Source organism: Lepisma saccharinum, chromosome 5 (genome assembly GCF_977018435.1).
Source record: "Lepisma saccharinum chromosome 5, izLepSacc3.1, whole genome shotgun sequence".
Classification (NCBI taxonomy): Eukaryota; Metazoa; Arthropoda; class Insecta; order Zygentoma; family Lepismatidae; genus Lepisma; species Lepisma saccharinum.
Genome location: NC_139233.1, coordinates 25,374,518 through 25,389,028, shown reverse-complemented (window position 1 = coordinate 25,389,028; position 14,511 = coordinate 25,374,518). Strand labels below are relative to the sequence as shown.

Here is a 14,511-nt window from a genome sequence, read left to right as displayed (position 1 = left end):
TTAATTGAATTAGAATTTTTTTTTTTTTTTGATAGGATTGGAATCGCACAGATCCTTTTTGTACCCTTTAATTTTTGGAAAGTTATCTTTGAAAGTTGGGAATTGTAGTTGAATTCTATCATGTTTCCAGAGTGGCCACAATGTAACAGATCTGAAGAAGAAAATGATTTTTTTTTTAATTGGGGATGGATTATTCCCACATTGTGTGTAAAGCTAGATTCGTTTTTCGATGATGTACTATTTAATATATTTACTCACATTATTTGAATGATATCATGAAAAGTGTGAACATACTGAGAATTTTATAACTATTACTACATACTCTGATTGGAACAATATGCTCTATGTAGGTCTCTACATACCTGCTTTCATTTACAGATATTATTCGCTGGATTGCTGTGATAGTGTTTGGCCTGCACCTGAGTCAGATGGCATTAGAGAAAATATAGCAGGTATGGATTATTCTTATATGTGTATGGCTTGTGCTGAACCAACCATCAATATAATTACTCAGTCTACAGCAGGCCTAAATACATGTACGTTCCGAGAATTTCCATTTTCTTCATATACATTCATCCTAAAGGTACCTACTGTACATAGCAAAATGTTATAGAATTTTCCTCTAGGAGCAAATTTACAATACCGGACCCCTCTTGATTTTTGTAATATTTCTCATACTCTCTAATTGACGCCTCCTAATCACGAACTTGAAGTTAAAATTTCGAGGTCACGTGTAGAAATTGCAAAATAAGCAAAATTGAGTGGTTCGCAATCAGATCAGAAACCCTGGATTTATCCACGAAAACAATGGTTATTTCAATAGTTTACATTTTAGAACTAAATTTTAACTGTTTGCCTAACCTTAACCTTCCCGTGAATGGTTTGTGGGGCACCATAAAAAAATGTCACTTCTGTAGCACTTGAGCGACAAATTTTAACTACACAATCGTGATCAAGTGTCCTAAATTATTGCCTATGCGAAATATGAACAAATGCCCTGTATTATTAATATGTACCCAACTAAAAGTTATTAAAAAAAACTTACCAAAGGAAGAACTTCATTTCCTACCTTCAAAGTCGCCTTCTTCCTCACACAACGCAGATTACTGAACAAGTGAATGCTACGTTGAACAAACATGGTTTCCATGCTTGTATATGAAGAACGATCGCGGCAATGGAAAAGCTTATTCTACAACTTCTACACATGAATTAACAATTTCAACATGTCACCCCCACATGTTAACCTCAGATACATCATCGGGACTACGTATTTCGTAAGTATAAGAACTAGGATAGAAGTTACGGAAGGGTCCAGTATTGTAAATTCTTACCTTCCTCGATTTTATATTTTCCCAGCATTTTAAGTTTTTCCAGCTTTGTCCCCAGAAATACGTAAAAATCGAGGTTGCACTGTATCAATTGGACTACAGAGGTTGTTCGCTTTATATCTGACCATTTTCGATTCAGTGCTGCCACCTGGCATATCATGCTGGAACTATTGGTCAGCTGGCGGGAGCAGTGTTGTGTTTGACCTTGTAGGTGCGTGAGTGTTGGTAGTGAATGTTATCAAATGGCGCCGAAAATCAACCGGTATTGGGAGTGTTACGTAATGGCCCTTTCCCATGCTAAGTTTTCATACGTACGCATTGTGAAACACTCGGGGTGACTACTGCGAAAGCTATTGTGGCCCGTACACACAACAGGCTCTCCTTGCGAAACATTCACTCACGAAAACCACCAGGAGAGGGGCTGCATGCAAAGTGTCACATACCATGACATTGACGGCAAGGGGCGCAGCAACTTTGTTCGTCAGTGTGCAGGGAAAGTTTCCCTCGTGGCTTTATGGTTGTGACGGGATTCGGATATGAGGGTAAGTTGATGATACGCAAGGTGGACAAAAACGTGAAGGTGAATGCCAGATACTTCCAAGACTCCTATCTATCGGAGAGAGATCCCACAATTGTATGGAATGGATGCGAACCGGGTGATGATCCATATGGACAAGGCTTCGAGTCATGCCGCCAGAACATCACTACGTTTTTATCAGGAAATGGCAGAGGAATTAGGAATTCGTGTCATTCCGTTTGAAGACATTCCTGTGAAAAGCCCAGATGCCAGTCCAATGGATTTTTGCACATTTGGACTGTTGAAATGACGTCTTCAACATCGCCACCCGTGCACCCTGGATGCTCTATGGAAAGCTTGCAGGGAGGCGTGGGACAGAATTCCCATGCCTGTCCTACACCGGAGCTTGCTGCAATGGAAACTGTGATGCCGGGTGATAGTCCACAATGCTGGGGGTCCAATAGAACATGATCGGTGGTGGCGGCACGGTATCTCTTAAGGTGAGTACCCGTCAAAAATGGTCGGATATAAAGCGAACAACCTTCTGTATATATTCGTAAGTAGGCTATTTGCTCAAGCAATGGCTATATAACATGAGTGAGAAACTTTATTTTTTTGAAAATCTACAAAATTATATTTAAAAATATGAAATTACCTTCAAAATGTAATTTTTCAAACTCATCCACCCCTGTTCAACCCATTTTTAGTATAGGAAAAAAATGTTGACTAAGATATTTATATCTATATGCAGTAGACACCACTTTTGCTTCCTCGTACTAGTTCGAGTCTCCCACCATCGAGCTAATGTGACAATAATCGTGGACCATAATTAGTAAAATATTGCCTTGGTAGTTTCAACCCACAATAATCTATTTCTTTTTTATAGAACTCGTGTGTATTGATAAGATAGACTAAACTAGATTTTAATATAGAGATGATGACCATGTTCACTTAAGTTTCAATTTCACTGCATCTTTGACTCCACAGTCCATATTTGAGCACCCACTATCACAAATTGTGATTATACGTGTATAGCACTTGTTTTCCAGTTCAAGTGAAGAAGCTCTCAATTCTGTATGCTATCTAGCATTGTCCATGCTGACTTTTTTTGACACTAGGGATATCCGCTTCCTGCAGCACTAATGTACGCACCATAGTTTTCTCTTGGGTAAATTTTTTGAAAATGTGCACTGTGTATATATATATGTGTGTGTGTGTAAATAAGGCATAATTTTTAAGCACAAAACTTTTTGAAATTTGCAAAACAACAGCCAGAATTTGCATTTTGCCAAATTTGTGTTATTTTGTGATTTCGAATGGATGAAAAATGTGTTCAGAACATCTGTGGATTGTTAGGCAGACCCCTCACTGGCGTAATCGTCTCAAAACGAAAGGATGTTAAAATAGTCCATATCCATAAATTTCGAATGCACAGGGGAAAAATCTACATATTCTCTGTAAAATTCTGAAGAGAGGAAAAATATTTTATTTCTGGAAGAAATAAAGCTGATCAATCTTGTAACTAGTAACTAAATTAACTTGCACTGAAAAAAAATGCGTAAGACTGCCGGCAAAGTTTCTACCCCCTTTTTTTAGTGTGGCTCATGCGTGTATTCAGTGATTTTTTTTAGCATTGTGTGCCAAGACTGATTTCAGGTCTCATTCTTTTGTAGGTGGAGTAGGTGGAGAACATTAGGGTTCAGCATGCGTCCAAATTCCAGGAAACTATCAACGACCAGGCCCATAGGAACTCCAGCTCCGTGGCTGATCTGCAGAAACAGCTTCAGGGGATGGAGTTGGTGGCTGGCAACCTCAGGGAGCATTTGAAGCAGTGAGTGCATTTTTACTAGGGCAACTCTATAGTTATGGATAGGGCTCGGAAGTTGATAACCTAAAATATATTTTAAAAGAAACTTTTTTTTTTTTTTGTCCCGAAATGAATTGTAAAATGCGAAATCATCTCTTAAACAGGATATGAAGGATTCATTTACTAACACAACACCTTCCAAGGTCTGAACTATCCTGCAAGTTATGCAATTCATGGAAAATTGATTAATTCTGCTGTAAATATTTGAGAAGCAAAAATGGACTCCTATACACAGGAATAATACTCTGATAACTAAATAAATGTGTTATTGGAAGTGAAATGTTAATTTGTGTAATAAGTATAGTTTTGAATCAAATTTAGGTATTTATTCACAATTTTAACAATAAAATGCCATTTTATTCATCACTTTTGATCCCGAAATATGCTGTTTTTTTTTACCAAAATCTTCATCTTTTATTCACCATAAATATGTGGCTCTACCTATAGAATCACCTTAAAAATATGACCCAGTTTTTTAAAAAAAAAAAAAAATTTTTGCTCTTAAAATGAAAACCCATAAAAAATTACAAGAGAGAATTAAATAATTTGATAAAACCAGTTGTGTGGTGGTTTAAACTACGAAAGGAAATGGGGAAAGGGGGCAATGAAGTGCTAATGTGGTTTTCTTTATTTTTAATTCGTTGCATAAAATACACTGCAATGTTTTTCTGCATGTCATCCAGTTTCTTTGAGTGGGCAGTTGTGTTTCACGTGCATCAGATTATAAATTTCTATGTTGTGGCTAATTTTACTTTAGAACCACATATTTAAGCAGTAATAGTGGCCAGCAAGAGAACTTCATAGTAGGGTTCACCAAAAGTATTTTAAGTTTGCTGGAGGAAAAATAAATGTATTAATTTATTTAATCCATTGCCAAAGATTTCAGTTTAAAATAATAATATGGATTGTGCATTGACCATATTTTCAATTAATGGCTTACTTCCTAAAGAGACAAAGTTAAGAAATTTAAATATGTTATGCTACAAAATGCATTTAAAATTCATGAAACAACAAGGGAGGAGTAAAAACAAAGCTTGAAAGTGTTAAAAAATGCAACAAAAAGTACTGAGAAGTGACCTCAAAAGAATGAAAAATAAAAACAATTTTTCTGGTTCTAATTGAAGAGAACAGACAGTTTTGGTATTGTCTTCAAGGTCCAGAAAAAAATATATGATTTTTCATCAATTTCCAAGCCCTAGTAATGGAATATTATATTGAAGGCTCTGAGATATAGACTTTAATTTTATTTGACGAATTTTGTAGTTGTGTGTGTTTTGAATTTGTAGTCTGTAATTATTTATTATATATAGGGTGTTTGGCTTAAAAGTGTAATAACTAGGGCTGAACCGATACTGATGTACTGGTGGTATTAGTATCGGTTGGATTTTGTTATCCTGGAAATTATGCATATGCCGATACATAGTGGCGTGCATATTTCATTGTTGACAAAAACAGTAAATGCGAAATAACCTTGTTTTGTCACAAAACGATGCAAAAATAACTGCGAAATAGAATCTTAAACATGAAGTGTAGAGTTTTACGTGGCACTTTCTGAAGTTTGAATTACCCTGCGAGTTATACCGTTTATGAAAAATTCATTAATTCATTTGAGAAGCATAAATGGACCCCTTTATACAGTAATAAACTTAATATTCTGCTAACGACCTACATGTGCTATTTAAAAGGGATATGATTATTTTGTCTTAGGTGCAGTTTAAATTAAACATGCTTCTTATTTATCTAATTCACTTTTGTGAATGGAATACCTTAATTCCTCTTGCCATGAGCACAATGCTTTTGAGAAAGAAAAAACTGTAACTGTCTTCAGTAAATAGTTTTCATTCTATGAATATTTTTGTTCTGCACTGCACATTTAAAAAGCACATGCTGGAAAACCTAGTGCTCTAAGAAGTTTACATGTGGTACACCCTCCCTTCCCCTGAAAATTAATTGTTGCAATTTTCAAGCATCAGTATTGGAATCAGGATGAGTATCAGTTGAAAGTGGTATTGGGTCAGTCCTAGTTTGTGCGTATTATAGTCGCAAATACTTTTGTCTTGCTTATATGAAACCAGGAAGGTAAACAACACACGTGTTAGGGATGGAACAGATTAATCGCTACTTGATCAGTGTCGACCAATATAGATATATTGGTAAAATTATCGATTATTTTACCAATCTGATATATCTATACATATCTTATAATTTATTACAAAATTCTGCCATTTTGTTATAATTTTTATAAATAAACTCCATGCCCTACTTTTTAATAAGTAAATATGCAACTTCATTTGCACTGCAGTCACCTCGAAATACACATTTATTAAGGAGGTCAATGATCCATTCAGGTTCTTCAAGGGCAAGTTGGAATTTTATATCAGGCCAGTAGAATATCGGTACTTTATTGGTATAGGCCAAAATTTCATATCGGTCCATCCCTAGCACACACACACAAAACCAACATGAAGGTTGTGACCCATGCAGGCCACCAATTTTACTGAAACAGTCATTTCTTAATCATATTCAATTTCAGTTAGTTCATAAATACCTTTAAACGTTGCCAACCTGTAATCAAGGGGTCCTGGGTTCAATACCTGGTGGAGGCACATAGTGGTTCGGACCCCACTTTAAACTGTAGGTCCAGTCCAGATTAGCCTTACTGTGCATAAAGTGGACTTAAAAACCTCAACTCATAATACCTTTAAGGAAAACACGGAAGTGGGAAGTGACTTCTCTTTGGTTTACTTGTTAGAAATACAACAATGCAAGATGCGATTCACTTTTGACTTCCATCACATATGCTGCTACAATTGCATAGCTGTTGATTTTTGGTACCATAGCAATGTTGAATTCCAAATATTACATCATTTATACAGTACTTAGTGAAAACGTGTAACATAAAACATAATCAATGTTGTAAAAAGGTAATTATACAAATTTTCAACTTTTAATAGAAAGTAGGGATAGGACCAATGATTCGATACTCTATCGGTATTAGCCGATATATGCATATCAGTATATTGGTTTATCCGCAAATTTATCGATAATTTTACCAATCCAATATATCTATAAATATGTTATAATGGAGCACAACATTCCACCACACTTCCAACTCCCTCCCAACTTTGTGCACAAATAACCTGGTGACTTTCAAAGACCGTGCAATCTGAACATTGCTATACTTCTCGTATATAGCAACAATATCAGCATGCCTTTTCCTGTCTTGCATTAGCTGATAGTCTGCCATTGTTGCTCAGAAAAGATAAAAGTACAGCAATCGCATGTCCTGCATATATATTATTAAATTTATAGCCATTATTGGAGTCCTAAAAATGATGACTGCTCCCTTGCAGTTCCTCTTGAAAGTTTTTTTTGTCAGGTTGTAAGGCAACTGAGGACATCATAGAGTTTCATGCCATAAGCTCAAAACAATGAAGGCCACAAACTGGATTGAAATGTCAAACAAATATGGTGCATGTATTCATGTTCTGTTACTCGAGATTGATGCTTAAGATGTAGTCTGAAACTTCGAATTTGCTTGTGTATTTTCCTGTTGAGGAAATCCAAAATAGCAAATACAGTGGAACTTGTATTTTACTTTTTTCAAGGTACCAATCTCAAATAACTTAAAATACAGAAAAATGTAAAATGGAGGAAAATTTTATAACATTTTGCTATGTTGGGACCATCAGGATTGAATGTATAATGCGGGAACGTAAAATCGGGGGTCCACTGTATAAGGTAGGTGAACCAAATGTGGCCCTAGTTAAGCTTCTGGGGCAATTTACAAATCTCTAATGAGAGATAAATTTCTGAAATTGAAAGAAATAACTCCTATAACTAATTAACAATATGTACCAAATGGATATTTTGTAAACTTGCTTGTAACTTTTTTTTTTAAAAAAAAATAATAATTACAAAACCATTACATCTGTTCCCAAGGGTCCCAAAGGTGTACCACAACTTATAGTTGGCTTAGAAATTGATGCTTGTGCCCAAGAGAACTTTATTTATTCACGTTTCTACATCTTATTAGAGATAGTTGTTCGTGTCAACCTTTTGATTGTTGACATGACAACAAATAACCAACCTCCGTGGAGGACTGGTCTGCACAGTCGCTACAACACCAGGGGTTCCATAAGAACTTAAATAAATAAAGCTGCAGGCAGCCAGAGACTTTGTTTTCTGCATGGTGCACCTGAGGGAACTGGGTATATTAATGCAGTGCCATATGTTAGCTCTGTTAAATACTAATATGATTTTTGCAATGTGGACCACAGGCTACCTTTGGCACACCTACCTTACTAAAAAATAATAAGTTATATATATGTAAAACATGTGTACACATTTGACAATTTTTTTTACAAGTGTCTTAATGTTATCCCTTCTGCATTTTAGGTTTTGTGGGAGAAATCAAAGCAAGATCAGGTGACTGAACTATTCATTTAGAATCCAGGTAGATAAAAATGTTGATTTTTATTTTAAAAAACCATTTTTGAGATTTTCTTGATTTAAATCACAGAATTTTTAAAAACCACACATAAAATTGCTTGTATATTTTCATCTTTTGGATGCATTAAATCCAAAACCAGTAGTATAATAAATATTGTACTTTCTTAGTTCACAAATGTATGTATGAATGTTCTGTAAAATTTGTGAAGTTTGATTAAAGCAAATAAAGAATAGTATGTACATATACACTCTTCTGTTTCTGATACTGTGTAAATGAAACTATATAATATAGGGATGGGACCGATTAATCGGTACTCAATCGGTATCGGCCGATATAGGCATATCGGTAAAATTACAGATTATTTTACCGATCCGATATATCGATAAATATCTTATAATTTAGTGCAACATTCAGCCATTTTGTTGTAATTTTTATGGACAATCTCGATGCCCTACTTTCTAAAAAAAGTAATTGTCTAAATATTCAACTTCTTTTGCACTGCAGTCACCTCAAAACACATTTGTTAAGGAGATTAAGGAACATTTTATGTTCTTCAAGTACCATATCTAATTTTATATCGGTATCGGCCAGAATTCCATATCGGCCCATCCCTAATATAATAGTTTCAGTAACTTCCCGTAAAAATTAAATATTTTTTCAGTCTTTTTGGCAATTTTTTCAACTGATAGTTTGCAAACTATTGTCATCCGCCATGTGTATGTAGAGCTTAATGATAATGAGACTAATTGTAGTTTAATATGATTAGTATTTGCAACGTTCGTAAAGACACGAACCAACGGCAACCAAGGTGCAGGCGAACGGTGCGCCAATGGCCGCCGCTGTTGCATTACCCATTATTGCTACTCACTTCTGTCGGGAGTATGAGAACTCTTATACACTCAGGGCTTGCGGGGTGAAAACATGGGAAACTCGATTATTAAATATTGCATAACTATTTATTTAAATAAAGGCTCTTTGAAACAGGCTTTTGCCAAGACTTGCTTACAATTTTCATAATTTACAAAGTCCAAATTACAATAAAAATTCCTTTGCATAAAACTACACTCGATTACAATGGCAGAATGAGAAAAACTTGCATATACCAAAATTAATACAATTCTTAAACAATTTAATATTAAAATGTGCCCCTTGTTAATGTGACTGAACTATTCATTTAGAATCCAGGTAGATAAAAATGTTGATTTTTATTTTAAAAAAACATTTTTGAGATTTTCTTGATTTAAATTTAAATTTGGGCCGCGGTGGCTCAGTCGGTAACGCGTCTGACTACCATGCTCAAGGTCCCGGGTTCGATCCCCGGCCGGTTCAAATCCGGGAACTTTTCTAACGGTGGAAGCGGCCCCGGCGCCTACCCAGCGTCGAATAACATGGGTACCTGGGGGAAACCCTGGGGGGTAAAGGCGGTCAGGGGCGTGATGCTGATCACATCACCCCCACTCACGACCGGATCAAGAAAGTGTGGGGCGTTACCCCCACACCCCCTATACGCCTTCATGGCGTGGTGCTATGCACAGGGGAACACTTTACCTTTTTTACTTTACTTTACCTTTGCCCCTTGTTAATTCTAAAGTTCCTTTACCTTGGCGCTATTAACTTTTAATCGGGTGCAAATAACATTCATACTAACATTTACTTATCTGGATTATAGTCATGGCCTTCGTTAAAGAATATATCTCTCTCAGAGCAAGGAGTAGGGGGTGGGGATATATATATATAAACCAAACGAGAAACGTTCCGGCACTTTTACATTCAGTATATACATACTGGTACGAACTTACGTTCGGGTGCCTTCCCACGGTACGCGGTGCAACACCGGGGGTCGAACCAGTCGGTATGACAAGAGACTCCTCACAGCACGAAGCCAGGATCGAATCTGGTTCGATTACCTACCGCTCAGTTAAAGACTTGGGGACGAGCCAACTAAGGCTCGGGTACCTTGTTCCTCAGCACGAAGCTGGGGTCGAACCAAGGTTCGGATACCTCTCCTCAGTCTTAACCGGGTTCAGACCAGGCTGTAGGGGCTGGAGGTGGACCTCTCAGCCTAAGCTGAGGAGCCAGCCCTCGATGTGCTCCAGTCAGTGTCCACAAACCAACTGATACTAGGGCCATACGCAGGCTTCTTTTATAGCATTGGGAGCCCCGATCGCAGCGTAAGCATGTGGCGATTCTAGGAACTACTTAGATTTACTATGGTTGCGCTGAACAGCTGCGCACAGTAATAACTAATACCGAGGTGCCTCCAGTGGCATACATATGAACTCTGTGCTTAAGGTATATTGAATACAGCCAAAGTTACCAACTTAGGGTATTAATTAGCATACAGATCAGAAGTGCCATTACTAAATCAACTAATGAAAATACAACCTTAATAATTAATAAACTTACAAACCAGGCTGACAGCCGGGGACGTTACATATTTTGCAAAATATTTGTAATTTTTGCATATGAAAATCAATGCATTTTAAACTGCCCAAAATTGTTTACAGTTTACATCTTACCCCACCAGTAGATACTGTATATTTTGTTCCCAGGCCTTTCCTCTGAAAATGTTGTTAATCTTAGAGCCTAATATACACCCATGGAATGATTTTGAGATTAATGTACTTTCACCAAAAGTGATTCATATATACAAATTACTTGTGTACTTTATTCTAAAAATTATTTTTATTTTCTTAAATTAACCATATTTAGAATAATGTTGATTTTTATATTACAACCATGGGTAGCAAACTGGTTGTGTAATAATTAGAGCCCGGAAGTTCAGGCATTTATTTTCGTTAAAATAGGCAGGCAAAAAGGCATCTATAATGTGGAAAATAGGCACTAAAATGGGGAAAAAAGGCAAAATAAACTGAAAAAGACACATTTGAAAGTCACTTACTTTTATCTATAATTTTTGCAAAATGTTAATAAAGCATACATAAAACAAGCAAATGTAGCTGGACTCATTTCGATAACAGCATTTTCACCTTTTAGAATATCACAAATTGTTTTCAATTGTTTCAAGTCATCATTTGCACTCACTACCCATTTGCACTTTTCCACAACAGCTGACTCCTTTTCTCCTGACACTTCCATCATCTGCTGCATAGATTCCTCGAAGATTTTCATGGATGCTACAAGAGTCTCACCTCTTTTTTCTAGCTTTGTAATTGTCTCTGGCAATGCACCATAATGTGCAAAAATAAACGACAGTTCATTCTTCAGTTCTGAATAGCACAGGAGTTTTTTCACTTCACGAATTGAAGCCGCTTCATTTTCTGGAAGAGCATCGATCACCTCACTGATTTTTTCAAGGTGGTTAGCATAATATATAGCTGCTGATATCCAGGTTCCCCATCTCGTCAAGACTGGTTGCGGAGGTAAACTAAGTTCAGCCGCAACTTCCTGAAATGTTCGGGTTCGAGAGGGAAATTTCAGAAATATCTTCTGTGTGTTCAAAATCAACCTGTCCACTTCTGGGTGCAACACTAACTTTTTCGGCGATTCTGTGCATTGCGTGGGCTGCACATGTGACATGAAGCATGTTCGGGAAGAGAATTTTCAATGCTATGGCAGCCTTCTTTATATAGGGAGCTGCATCACTGATAAAAAGTAACATGTCATCATGATGTACACCATCTGGCCAGAGCAGAAGTAGGGTATTTGAGAATAACTGAGCTATTGACGAACCATTGGCTCTCTCTAGTTGTTCTGACGTGAGAAGAAATGACGAGGATTCTCCGCATGTTGGTTCCATAGTTCATATAATGACGGCTATTCAGCATCCCATAGCATCAGTACTTTCATCTGTTTAAATCCAAACCTTCTTTCCACCAACTTCAGCACGAATTCTTTGCAGAGCTTCTTCGTAGCAGATGCTTAAATATGTTTTCCACAGCGTAGATTCCGACGGCACCGTTTCTTTAGTGTATTTCTCCAGGAATTTCTTCAGTGACTTGTTTTCCACTTTCCAGAAAGGTATCCCTGCTTCCATGAAAGCTTTGCACTGTTCAAGAAAAAACTGAGATTGCCTGTTGGATGAAGTCCCCACTGTTGAAATTAGGGATATCTTCTTCTGTCCAACCTTTTTGGCAACTGCAGATTTATGTTTTGCTGTTGACACATGCTGAGATATAAAGTATTTTTTCTCATGGTTGAATGTTTTTTCACATATCTTGCAGAGAAGATGTGCTTTCACCAAATTCATGCACGTAACCATGTAACTTACCACTTAATAGCACACTAAATTTCGGCATGAGGACAACTACACGATCCTTTCCTTCCAAAGTGCAGAACTAAACTAAAGATAGAGAACTTGATTTTGGAATCCATGCAAAGGCCCTTGGGCATTAGTGCTGTTTCTTGTCAATAACCTCCTGACACGGATGCTGGACGTGATGACGTAATTGTGCAGGTGTTCCGCAACAGGTTTTCAGCAGTCAATCATTCACAAGGACATGTTAATGGAAAGGCAATATCTTAACTCAGCATGAAATATTTTTTTTTTAAACACACTTTTCTCCTTCAGCAATGTTGAAACATACGTGAGTTCAATATTACTTAAATAAGGCAAAAATTATTCACATAATAAACGGAAGAAAAATAAATGCCAACGTTTTTTGGGAGAAAAATAATTTATTTACACATTTTTTTAAAAAAATGTTCAAATTTCATTGAAAAAGGCAAAAAAAAAAGGCATTATAATTAAAAATAGGCAGTGGCGTCCAAAATAGGCAAAATGAAAAGGCTTCTAAAACATTCGAAACAACATAAAAAACGTATATCCGGAAAAATTTTATCAATATATGCAGTAGATAAAAAGAGGCATTTTGCCAAACTTCCGGGCTCTAGTAATAATCCATGCAATTTGCAAGAAGTTCTGTTCTCACAGTTTGAAAGGAAGTAGTTGCAAAGTGCACATTTTTTTCCCCCCCACTGAATTTTCTATTTTTACAAGTGTGTATTAAGTTGTAGCAAAAAATTTCCAGGTTTTTTAAAAAAAGAAATGACTTGATTGTATTGGAACTTAGTGTTCTCAGATATGGGAGTCAAAAGCTTGGAAAGAGTTTTGTATTTGCTGTTTGTTTCTTTTGTGTAGTTTTTAACAAGTATCCAGCAACTGTTATGTTTTAAACATTGAAGAATTTTCAAGTATAGATTGATGCAATTTATGTGGCCACATGGCATCGTAGTTTTCATCTACTATTTATTGGATATATTGTACAACAGTGGATACAATTTGTTTCAAGAATAATTTGATTTTTATGAATAAATGCTATATGGAAGGATCTGAACTCTCATGAAAATATATTCACATAAGTTATAGTCACACACTTATTGTAAGAATTCATGATCTGTTTGAATCTCAGTACATTTTGTAACAATGATAAAGATGTTATGTAGTGCATATGGATATTGTTGGACGATATGGCCATATTACCGACAAATAAAGCTTGCACAAGAGAATAACATTACAATTTGAGTAGTTTTATTAATTATAAACATTTTGTAATTTTCAGGAGTTTTGCCAACATCTTGATTTCAAAATATAATGCCTACCTTGTATTGAAAGTTGAATTGTGTGAAGATTATTAATATTTCTTCCACACCTCTGGTAAGGGTGTAGATGATTGTGCAGCATTCATCAAGGCAAACTGATTTTTTTTTTCTAGAGGTAGCATTAATACAAATCTTAATTATTTAGTCACTATGTAAGATTTGTGAGAGCCAATTCTAAGAGAACTTTATTACTTCATTCACCTATTTTATTTAAAATTTTAATATTTTCTTTGTTATCCTTCCTGTACAGTCACTGACACTTCTGAGTTGTAACAGTCCCATTAACTTTCAACATGATCATTACAACCCAGAGCTGTCCATGACTGTACGAGCATATCTACTATTTTCTTCTCTAATGATGACCCATAACCACTTTCAACCAATACTGATATGAAATTGACATTTCATCAATAGAACCAAAAATAGTTTTCAATTTTGCATAAATAAACTCCTCTGAATAGCCATATTTTGAGTCTGATCGACACCTCCACTTCTAATCCTTAGCAGTAAGGTGGTGATGCATCTCCAATTTACTGACTCGTTATAAGAGTCCTAAGGATACATTATTTCTTCTCTATCCTGTAAATTTGATAAATTGGTCCCCTTGGTTCTTATGCCACAATTTGTTCATTCTTGATGAATCCTATGTGAAAAGATGCAATATCTGGACATACAAAATTAGTTACCCTTATATATTTGCAAAAAATAACTTTAATAGGAGCCAAATAAATACATTATACCCCAAATTTTAAATTTTCTAACATCCTTTTTTTTAAAAAAAAAA

The 14,511-nt window shown here is 35.9% G+C and overlaps 1 long non-coding RNA gene across 3 annotated transcripts in view; it reads left to right on the top strand.

Moving 5' to 3' along the window:
* The window catches only part of LOC145988260 (uncharacterized), a 57,759-nt gene extending 48,476 nt beyond the window's left edge, over positions 1-9,283 (top strand). The window contains exons 3-5 of one of the 3 annotated variants that reach the window (XR_014441720.1): positions 379-452; positions 3,528-3,676; positions 8,111-9,283. This is a non-coding gene — a long non-coding RNA (uncharacterized LOC145988260). Of the gene's footprint in view, positions 1-378; positions 453-3,518; positions 3,677-8,110 lie in introns of all 3 variants that reach the window. The other 2 variants (XR_014441721.1, XR_014441719.1) reach the window with 2 other exon arrangements.
* The last annotated feature ends 5,228 nt before the right edge of the window (positions 9,284-14,511 follow it).